Source organism: Bactrocera dorsalis, chromosome 3 (assembly GCF_023373825.1).
Source record: "Bactrocera dorsalis isolate Fly_Bdor chromosome 3, ASM2337382v1, whole genome shotgun sequence".
NCBI lineage: Eukaryota > Metazoa > Arthropoda > Insecta > Diptera > Tephritidae > Bactrocera > Bactrocera dorsalis.
Window position 1 is genome coordinate 5,930,784 of NC_064305.1, and position 12,070 is coordinate 5,942,853.

The window sequence follows — 12,070 nt, forward strand, 5'->3', positions numbered from 1 at the left end:
CAATGTCCGTAGAAAATTTTGCTCATGAAAGTAGGCACGTTTTAGGTGGTGGAGTTCTTAGACCAAGGTTTCTAAGCTTTCTTAAGAGTTTTTTGACGGACCAGTTCCCTGAGTTTCTTCTAGAGTTGAAAAAACTTTATCATCCACATCTTTAAAATTTCAAATCTATAAAAGTTTTTCCCACATAATAAGAAAATATTACCCTAATTGCTGCTCGCAATTACGCCCAAGTCCCACCGCAGCCATTTTAAAGTTGTGCTGCCACATTTTCAACGCGGAAATTCATAAATGTGGCACAAAAACACACTAATGTGCTAATAACCCCAACAAATATATATTTGTGTGGGTACTTAAATGCGCAGCATGAAAAAACTTCAGCGAATGCGTTGAAAATGCAAATTGCTACATGATTCCGACTACATTTGCTGCAAATTACTTGCAACGCAATGCGAGTGCCACGCAAGAGAAGACCATAAATACTGTATGTATGTTTGTGTGATTATGTGCATTAAAATATATGTTCTGAAATTGCTTGTAAATATGTGCAAGGTTGGCAATACCAAACTATTTGGTGAATCCCGAAATTACGGGATTGTCTTATTTTTCTTTTATAGAAATTGACAGCTGAACATAATAGGACGCAATATGACAGTTGAACATAACAGTGGTAACAATATTTCGGGATCCCGAAATTTTTGTTTTGGAAATTTTTTCGGGATCCCGAAAATATTTTTTTGTTTATTTTGTGTATGTATACTTGTGTCTGCAAGCTTGTAAATTTAGAAACATTTGAGGATTCTCTAAATTTCAGGATTGTGGTAACTGGATTAGATATTTTTTTAGATTTTTTGGAAATTTCGGGATTGTTTTATTTTATTTAATAGAAATATGACAATTGAACATGCAATTACACGATAACAGTAAATGGAACTTTTTGATTTTTTTCGGGATCCCGAAATATGTTTTGGGATCCAGAAAATATTTTCTTTTATTTTGTGTTTGTGTGCTTATTTCTACACGTCTGATATGTACATATGTATGTATTTTTTGGGGTTTTTTGGAAGAATAATAATTTAAGTTAATAGCAAATAGTTTAATTCGAAGTCTTCGGAAAAAATTTTCGGGATTACGACAAAATTTTATTTTATTTTGTGTTTCTGTACTAAGGTTCCAATGTACAATGTAAACATGGCAATTTCAAACCGTTTGTTAAATCCCGAGATTTCGGGACTGTGCAATTTTTAAACTTTTTTATAATTATAATAGGTTCAGCTAATTGAATTAGTTATACGCTTAGTATAATTCGGGGTCTTTGGACTCTCGAATTTGTTTAAAGTTTTTTTTCGGGATCCCGAGAATATTTTATTTTATTATTTTGGAAATATAATAGCTTAACATAAAAGCAAGCAAAGCAACGTTAAAAATAATTCCGGATCTCGAATTTTTTCCGATTTTTTTCGGGATCCCGAATATGCATTTCCTTATTTTGTGTTTCTGTACTAGAATAACGACCAGCGATCTTTTATACATATCATACATGCATGCTTGTGAACTAAATATTAGATATAAAAGTAGGTAAGAATGTATGTTCCTATACACATACATATATATGTACATACATACATACATATGCATATTATGTTCATATGTACAAGAGACAACACTTGGCATTTGCTCGCTGGATGGAATCTGAATTCGCACGCGTATAATTAAGTGGGATTTGCGCAATGCAAACAGCACATACTATGCCAGACACGCACACCAACACACTCAAATATATTTGATTCGGAAAACAGAAGGCGAAGCATATTCCACGAGCTACAGCAGTTGCAGCCGCCACCACGCCAAACTCACCACACATATATACATACACACCTACATAGGAGGAACACAGCGAACCGCGAGTAACAATGCGTTTTGTAAAGCATGCAAATGCCGCTCCACATGCCCCATACATACCGTTACTTGTAGACCCAGCCAAGTCGCATAAGCTGCTCTACGACATTTCCCGCCATTACCAGGTTACGCTGTGTTGCCAATGTCCATGTGACTGTATGTGTGCACAGTTATATTTGCACAGCGCAAATACTTGGCATTGCAACGCCCACACTTTGGGGCAACTAGTCGCTTGCGTGCTACATTTCCGTGTTCTTAGCTATATTTGTAATGTATGCACTTGTGTGTGTGCGTGCGTGTTGCATGCACTACTGCTTTGCCACCGATATGTACATATGTTGCCTGTGAGAATAGCAACAAATTCATGGTAATTTATTTTGTCGCCCAGTTTGTTAGTTGCCCAAGCAAATGCCAAATGTTAAATGATGCAACAAATGGCCGAAATGACGTTGCAGCCGTTTAACTAACAACTACCTTCTGCCGTAATGTTGCAAGTACGAGTATGCTGGCGGTGCTGAACATAAATAGCCTTGAGTGGCTAGTGTTGACTATTTCTTGTAGTTTTGATTACCTAGTGTAATATGGGAAATTAGACCAGGTAACTAAGGAGGCAGCGAGATGCGGGTATGAGACGAGGTGAGCTCGAATGAGGCAACGGAGTTTGTGGGTGCAAGTGTTTTCAGATATGTATGAAAGCCTGTTGCAATTTTGAGGAAATATTATGTGTTCAATTGACAGAAAAAGAAAGCCGTTCCATATAAGCTTAAATTTTAATGAATTAGGTTCCAGACCACCCCTTACGTGAATATACACAACGAAAGGGAACCTCTACTACTTATTGTCGTCGGCCACCATCTGATAAGTGAACGAGGTTTGATCGTCCAGTATTAAAACGTAAGACCTCAATGAGGATCCAAATCGGTTTCATTCCGATGTGAGCGAGGCAAGAGTGCTCTTTCGGGCTGGCGCCCAAACGAGTCTGATGACGTATGACGCTCGATGCAATTTCTAGTGAGAACAGCCCTCCTTTACTAGCTTTAAGCGCACAGCTACCGAGCTTAGCGTTCGTATTGCCGCCCTGCTGTTGGAATATGTCAATGCTTGCCTTCTTGAAAGCTGCTACACTTCTGCCTGAAAAACACTAAAGTGGTCCGTTGGCTTAATGCAGGGAGCTCCTTACAGAAAACTCCATCTAAACTTTGCCTCCTAGCCTCCACCCATCAGTGAAAAAAGTCACTGCGCCTATTCTCCAGCGACTTCTTTCCATCCACATCTCTCTCGTTGGTATCTGAGCAGTGCTAGTGTTGGTTTAGTACGTACTTCATCGGAGATGTCGATGATATCCGCCATTTGGATACGTTTAAGCCTTTTCCCGTCTGATACTAACATGGGGTATAGATGTTAGGACCCAGCGCTGATATCTGAATTTGGTATCCCTGCAAAACCAATATGGCTGTGTAAACTGACGTTGAGTAATACCAAAAGCTCCGTCCCAATCTGCCATTCGATACCAAACGAGCCTTCAGATATGGTCTTCATCGCGCGACTTCTTCAATCTACTGCTGGAGAAGTAGGTCGAACTGCAGAGCTTAATCGAACAGGTACAATCATCTAAAAGAATTTACAGCTGCTGGCGTACGCCGATGATATTCATATCACTGACCTCAATATCCGCGCCGTTTGTTCTGCTTTCTTTTAACTGGGTAAGGAAACGAAGAAAACATATCTCCTGCCTTCAAACAAACAGTCGTCGCATTGGCGACTTGGCTCACACGTCACTGATGGCAGTTATAAATTCGAAGTCGTAGATAACTTCGTTTTCCTTGGCAGAATAACTTTTGCCAACAAGAGCTATATTGGACTGAGTAGGCATTTTAGAATTAAAAACCTCTCTCGACGAACGAAGACGGAATTCTACAAGTCTCTTACCATCTCCGTCCTGCTATATGGTGCAGAGGTCTGTACGATGACACCATCTGATGAGTCAGCGTTACGAATTTCCGAGAGAATGGTACTGCGGACGATTTATGGTCCTTTGCGCATTGGCAACGGCCAATCCTGCCGTCGATGGAAATATGAGCTGTACGAGATATACGACGACATTGACATAGTTCAGCGAATTAAGAGACAGCCTCTACGCTGGCTAACTCATGTCGTCCGAATGGATGAAAACACTACAGCTCTGAGAGTATTCGACGCAATACCTGCCAGGGGAAGTAGAGGAAGAGGAAGACCTCCATTCCGTTGAAAAGAACAGTTGGAGAAGGGCCTGGTACACTTGGAATCTCCCATTGGCACCAAACAGCAAAAAGGAAGACCAGTCCCTCTTGGATGCGCTGATGGATTTGTAAATTTCTCAATTCAAGAGTTTAACCCCGACGTGTTTTCGTACCACCCGTTACTCTCAATTTAAATAAAGCGCTAAGAAGCTGTTGAATATGGCTGAAGCTGTTTAAAAGATTAATAAACAATAAGAAACATAAATAGGTGTGGAGTAATTGACAATAGGATATTGGCTTGTAGAGCTTGTTCGATATTTCTTCTGTCTCCAAAAAATAACATTACATTATATGAGTGATATTTTTTATACAACAACTCAGGTATTTCAAAACCTGTATAGATATATCTATGTATGTATATGTAAACTGCGATTTATGCTCGTTTCTGTTATTTGCAATATTTATTTGACAGCTCGGCGCGATCTTTCGAAAGCAATTTGTACGAAAATTCCCACCAAAACATCTAAGAAGCTGCCGACCGGCCAATATTCAAAGCAAGCAATTCATCTTCCAGTGATATATGTACAAAGCCATACATACCGACTTATGTATATATGGTTAAAAATATAACAGCGCACTGGCGGATGTGTCCGAGTGCCTCTCTAGATAACTGCTTCGTTTGTGGGTTTGTGTGTGATCGCCTTTTATTTTTGATTTTTTTTTTTCAAATCAGCCGGAGGCAAACACCAGTACACAGAGCATTACAAGTACGAAATCCAATTGTTTACTGATTTATCAAAAGTCAAGTCGAGTCATAACGGATCGAGAAACTGCTACCGGAATTTTTTCCCTAACACCTATACATACGCACATCTGTGTTATTGTTTCTATTTAACAACAAAAGTACGCTTTGGCGTTGGTGTCTTGGGTGAATTGTAACGCTATTGCGAAATCTATGTGAACACTGACAACAGACAAGCAATAAAAATAAATATTGTACAACAACATAAGCGAAATAGCTGAGGGAAATAACGCTGAATAGCTGTGTGAGGCAGGCGTGCGCAACAATGCCTGCGAAACGACACTTGTGCATTAGTTATTTATATATGGATCGATTGGCAGCAAACAGTGGGAAAACCCATAACAATAACGGTATTGACAATGCCAGGCTCACACATGAGCAATGAGCGTCAATGAGCGCACCACAAATGGCACACTGACGATGCGACAATTAAACGACGAAAGCGAAGGACGAGACTCGGTGCATTGTTCGGGCTGGGACAATTAAGAAAAGGCACTTAAACTCGGTGAGAACGACAGGTCAAGGCTAGTTGGCAAATATTATGTGCAAATAGTTGGGCACTTGACCGCAACGGTAGCAATGTTGGCACGTTTTCCGGGAAAACTAACCTGCAAATCATTTCCAATTGTGTCCGGAGTTGGAGTAATGATGTGCTATTGGACTAAGAGGGTTTAGGGGATAACTTTCGAATGTGAATTACTGAGTTAGTTTAGTAGGTTCTAAGGATCATCAATGTTCAATGTGTTTAAACCTACGACTAGGAGTTAAGACGCGTTAAATCCACCTTTACAAAGATAAGCTCATTAATTCGCCTTGCATCGTCTCGAATGTTTATGTTAGTCTACTCACTTAAGCAACAAGCAATAAACGTTGGAAGCAAATCATCTCAACCAACTTTAAACCGTTTTCACAAAATAGACACAAAATAATCACAACTGTTCCTTCGCAGATTAAGTCACCTTCCAGAGCTGATCTCCGCAGAGGAAGACTGCGACTGTTCCTTCGCGGGTTAGGTTACGTTTCAGAGCTGATCTCCGCAGAGGAAGACTGCGACTGTTCCTTCGTGGGTTAGGTTACGTTGCAGAGCTGACCTTTGCTACGGAAGTCGCGGGTATCTCACGTGTAAAGTTGAAAAACTGGTTTTTTGTAAAGTCAATACAAGAAACAGCTCGATTGTTATGGCCAATGATATCGATGTCATCGGCGTACTCCAGTAGTTGTGCACTCTTGTACAAGATTGCATCTTCTCTATTCAGCTCTGCAGTCCAAATTATTTCATCCAGCAGTAGATTGAAGAAAATTTTTTAATTAAGAAAAATTTGGAATTTTTTTTAACTAAGAAACTAACGAATCGAAACACTGTGCAGCGCACAAACCGCAACAGTTCCAGCAGCTCAATAATGTTCGGTAGCACTTTGAGTTGTCATAATTTTTGAATGATTGCCCTATTGTCAGCTGCGATTCGCAGTGGGTGGGTAAACATATGTTAATATACCGATGTATATATTTGAAGCTTTATGTATATGAAAGTGATAAATGTACAATACATATATGTATATATATAATATATATATACATATGTATATAATATAATATTGAGCAGCTCGAGTGCGACAATTGAATGATTGCTTACAATTTACGATTGTGTGAACACCCACAGTGTTTCGCATTGTTTAGCCCGGGGCCATTTGATATTCGATTATTCATCCATACGTTCGTCCAAACATCCCTTGAAGTGTCTATCTAAATCTGCAAAAAGGCAAGTTTCTATGTTATTGCAGAGTCAAATGATTATTATTGACAAAAGGTAGAGTTCGACTTCTGTTTTTAGCGGATATGTGGCTAAAATCAAAGCTTTTGCGCCGCAGTAATGAGAAAAGAATTAACGGTTACAGCAAAGCAAAGCGGAAGTTAAGCAGGCGAGATGAATTGCGAAAACGAAAAGCTTGAGATATATATTATGGTATATTTCTTTTTATGTTGGTTTTGCAGAGTTCGTTTGAGTGTCGGTTATTATGACAAAGGGAATAGAAACGCAGAGCTTTTCAAGGCCTGATCGAAATTTTCAGTTTTTCGTGGTATTTCCAATAAAGGAGAGGTCTTCCTCTTCGTCTACTCCCCCGGCGGATGCTGCGACGAATAGTCTCAGAGCTGGCGTGTTTTCAACCATTCGGACAAGATGACCTAGTCATCGTAGCTGCTGTCTCTCAATTCGCTGAATTATGTCAATGTCATCGTATATCTCATACAGCTTGTCATCCCACGACTGCGGTATTCGCCGAGGCCAATGTGTAAAGGACCATAAATCTTGCGGAGAGCCTTTCTCTCAAAAACTCGTTGAGTCGACTCATAAGATTTAGTTCGTCGAGAGAGGAAGGCGCCATGTGTAGAAGCTCATGGAAGTGAGGAAAGTTCTCTGAGCACCAACCACTTGAAAGTGGCCAGAAACGATTCTTTTAAATTTGGCTCAAGCAGCTCACGACTTCCGGTCGTAGACCCAGTATCCTCTGAGTAGCCAAAAACATTCGTTTGAAAGCGAGATAAAGTAAGAAGGTGAATGATTCCTTCCCAGGGTTTTGGTTTTGGGAACCGCCACGTAAAAAATACCTCCAATGAAAAGAAGAAAACAGCCTCATCCAACAGGATGAGATACCACCCTTTTGTAGTTTTCAGTTAGATGAGAGAAAAATCTATGTTCAAAACTACAAAGCTTGCCGTGGTAACACAGATTTCTATCGAACGGATACGGCTCAAATTTTTCGATGCAAAGAGATAACTACGAAAATTTGCGACATATTGTATCACTAGAGCTGAACTTTCTGAGGCGCGAACTGGTCTATTATATGTTGAAATATTGACCAGTAGCGTCTCTAATGGTCGAGGCTAGTTGGAGATGAGAAGTTTTCAGTTAATTGAAATAAGTTATGAAATCCACATGCAGCCATAGATTAATACTTCCAAGTGCATATCTTTCGTCTGGTTTTGTCATGTATGAACGTCTGACTGACAAGTTATATTAAGCAGAATTTAGGTTTCTGTAATATATTTATGTTATCTACGCTCAGCATTTTCTCGTGTTGGCGCTGCTTGAGAATAACTTTACGTACCTCGTCTACAGCTTGCGCTCAGATAACCACAATAGGACTTCAGCCTACAACTTCTGCCACTAATGCAATTTTATGTTGATATTCCAACCGCTAAAGTTTCTCTAATCTCTCTGAACTCATCAGGAAAAAGCAATATAAGCATATTTCGTTTGAAGTCCATTGGGCTGCATATAATTCTCATCCAGTTTATATAAGAGTGCTTTCGAGCTCTAGCTCAATTGATTAATCTTTGCGAGACATCTAGTAGAGGAAAAGGTGCAAAAGGCAAAATAGCTGCACTTACTGTGAGAAATCTTCATTAATTGCAATTCTCAACTGGCTTATGTTACTATCTTAACTAGTAAAGCATGTTTCAATAAGGTGGTGGCTGTGGTGAGAGCAAATTGCGCGTTGTGGTTGCTGAATTTGGAACACGGAAACAATTTTTTAACAACTTAAAAAAAATATATTTTTCAATAAATGATATGATATTATCAGTTCCTTTATGCCCCTAATTCGCCTTCAATTGTGTTTGTTAAATGTCAAAAAAATGTGTCTCAGTAACTGCATCGAAATAATCCAGTAAAAATCTATCGATAAATGAAAGATCATAAGCAATTAAGTCAGTAAATAATATTTGATTAGCATTTGTGGCATTTATTGACATGGAAATTGGCATTACATTATGCTAAGTTGGTATGACTAAAGCTTGATTAAAGATGTGAACTTGAGTGGTTTGAAGCTTTGGCGCATTCGTCACACACAGCGAGCTAAAACAACAACAACAAAAATTTACAAAAATAAATAAAAGCTAGCAACAATAATTAGAAGTCAAAACAACATAGAAGCAAAAAACAACAAACAGCAACAACCACATTTAAGCAGCTGTGAAGTCAAAAAAAAAAAAAAAAATTTAAAGAAAAATTAAAAAAAAAAAATAAAAACTACCCAATGACACAAAAAGAACTTGAAGCAAGCAAATTCCGCAAAATCTCAGTAATCACTGGAAAGAACAACAACTTGACGATGTTGTGCTTTTGTTGTAAGCGCTGTTGATATTCTCCAGCGCTTCAGACGACTTGGTCAAGTGGTGTCTATGCGCCAAAGCCGCCTTGTACAATAGCGCTAAGACAAAGCGCGGCTTGTAACAGCAACTATGCATTGAAAACAACAATTGTTGAAACAAAAACAACAACAACAATGCAAATATCGACAAATGCTTAGCGAAGACAAAGGCATATTTTTGCAATTAAGTCTGCATTTGTTTGTTTGCTTTCGCGCTGCCAACTGCATTCAATGACAACAAAAACCAACAACAACAACAAGAACATATGGGCATAAAAAAATTTCAATTTCATTTGTCATTTCGTCACGTTCAGTTTTTTGTTGGCCATAAAACCCAACGAAACGACGAGCTTACGAGGCACTTTGATGGATCCGAGTTGCCGCTGGACGGACGGCGGACGACGGACGCTTGAATGGCGGCACAGCGTTGAGCTAAAGCTAAATACATATCGGTGGATGGTTAGCGGGTTGGTTAGATGGTACGGTGGTTGGTTGCATAGAAGCGCTCGCCTTTGCTAAACGCGACATGAGCTGTAAAGCAACAACAACCAATGCGCATACACACACCAAAAGTTAAAGTTTTGCAAACAGCGAGTCCTGGCTTCATAAGCGGCCAGTGGAGCCAAATTCGCGCTATATAGTTAAGGGCTGAGGAGTTACAAGCATCAGCGATAGGCAAGAAGGGCTTATAAAAAGCGTTTGTATATATAAATGTATACACATGTGTGCGTTTATGTAGACTTTTACATAGTAAAATATATATACATATCTGTATATGTAGTTTTAAAGTCTGCTTGTGCGCTTTCGAAAGCGCTTTTATTGGACTCGTCTCGTCACGCCTTAATGAAGTACCAAAAACTCAATTTATTTGCAATTAAATTGTTTGCGTATGTGTGTAGTTGCTGATTGTTGCTGCGTTGTATGATTTTGTGTTGGTTCTGATACCTTTCGATATTTCTTGGTCCATTTTATTGTTATTTTTTTGATTTTTTACAAATATAGTTATAAATTAGTTAAAATTGTAGTGATTTTGGTTAGCGCTAACCAATTAATGTCAAATTATACAATAACAATAGCTTCATCTTAGCCAAAATTAGTTCACGCGCTCAGAAGCCTCGTCGAACGGATCACTTTATTGAGTGACGCGTCCTACACAATTGATACCGTTTTAAGAAAACAAATTGTGAGGAGACAAAGACAATTCTTTCACTTGCTCAATCAGTGAGCTCCGATTAATCTGATGACAGTGCATGAAACGATTGTGGCCCAGCGCTGGAGAGTTTCTGACAATGTACTCCATCCAACAACCTTCCCACCAAACTTTGATCCATTCGTAAAGAAGCAAGAAAAACTATTCCTCTCTTTCAAACCCACAATTACCTCGCCCGTATATGGACAGAGAAAGCCACCAGTGAACGGTTCGGCGACTCCATGATCCAAAAGTTCCGGTATAAAGTCAAAGTGATTTTCGAGACTTCAGACATGTGTTCATTTAGAAACCCAAATCCTCTGAGTATGAAGATTTCCGAGTTTTCAGACATGTGTCCATTTAGAAACCCGGATCCTGTGAGTCTGAGGATTTCCGAATGTCCAGACATGTAGTCATTCAGAAATTCAGATTCTCTGAATACGATATTAATTCGCGGCAACACGCGTTCCGACGATATGTATGATCACTATATGTAAAAAGCCATTGAGTGCCGTGGTTAAAGTGATCCTTAGTACGTTATACATACTGATGAGCACCGCCCGTTGATCGTTGTTGAGTTTCCTTGAGGTGTGGTCTTTTCTAGACCCCTCAATCGTCCACCACACAAGCATTCTATAGAATTCATTATAATCAATCGTAGAATCAGAGAATCACTTTTAGTGAGAGACCCTACCTTTTGTCAATGGTTCCTCTGGCTCCCATGAAAGCTTCCTATTTAGGACCATTTTACCCTCCACCATACCAGTACTCCATAGAACATAATGAGCTTGACTATAGTGTTGTAGAATCAGAGGACAACTTTCAGTAAGGGATGGCGTATCGACGTTTCATGGTGACTTAAACACTGAAAGATCTGCGAAGAGGCTTTGTGGACTCCTTGTTAATATGTATTTACATAGACGGGGGACTTTCAGTAACTAAGCTCTCCAGATTTTCCGAAAAATGTTTTCCACTGCGCCCAATGGTCAATGACGAGTTCCTGTGCGACTGCGAGATCCTCCTGGTTTATAATAGAATCCAGGAGGTCTACTGATCTAATTGCCCTGAGCAAAGGGAAATTTTGCAAAGCTGAAGTAGAGACATCTCAGTAAGCTTACCTTCGACAAAGCAGAAGACTAATCTATTTGCCTTGAGCAAAGAGGCTAAAACATCTCGGTAATCTTACCCCTGCCGAACCAAAAGACTTAGCCGAAACTGACATTAACCGACTCAACAAATTTGACTCAAAGCGTTTTGTCGATCTGTAAGAAACTTATGATCTAATACATAGGAGCTTTTAGGTACCACAACGGAACGGCGTTCAAAGCTGTCCAAGTAATATACCTACCTCTTAGGATCGACTTCTAAACCTTACCTAACCTAACTTTCAAATGAGGCAAGCTCAATACAAAAGTAACACGATTGAAGCTTCTTCATGCTAAGTTTGAAAATCTGCTTAGCAGTGACAGACAGTTAGAGTTGAAGACCAACATTTATGTTGTTGCATGAGCTGAGAAAATTTGAAGTTTGCTTGATAGCGGCTCATGTACCGCTTCGTTGACCACAACCACCTATGGTATCCACAGGCGATGGTTGGTTAGTCGCAGCGGCAGCAGAGACAAGGTGGCGGCGCAGCGCTTTTGATCTTTTGCGCTCGAGCGCTACGAACAAAAGAAAAATAAGAAATCAACAAGCGATATTGTACAAAAAGAATACAATTTCAAAGTGGCTTGTTGGCAACGCGGCTATTTGGGTGTTAATTTTATTTCACTTCATTTCATTTGTAGCAACGCGCATTCGCAACTTGCCAGCG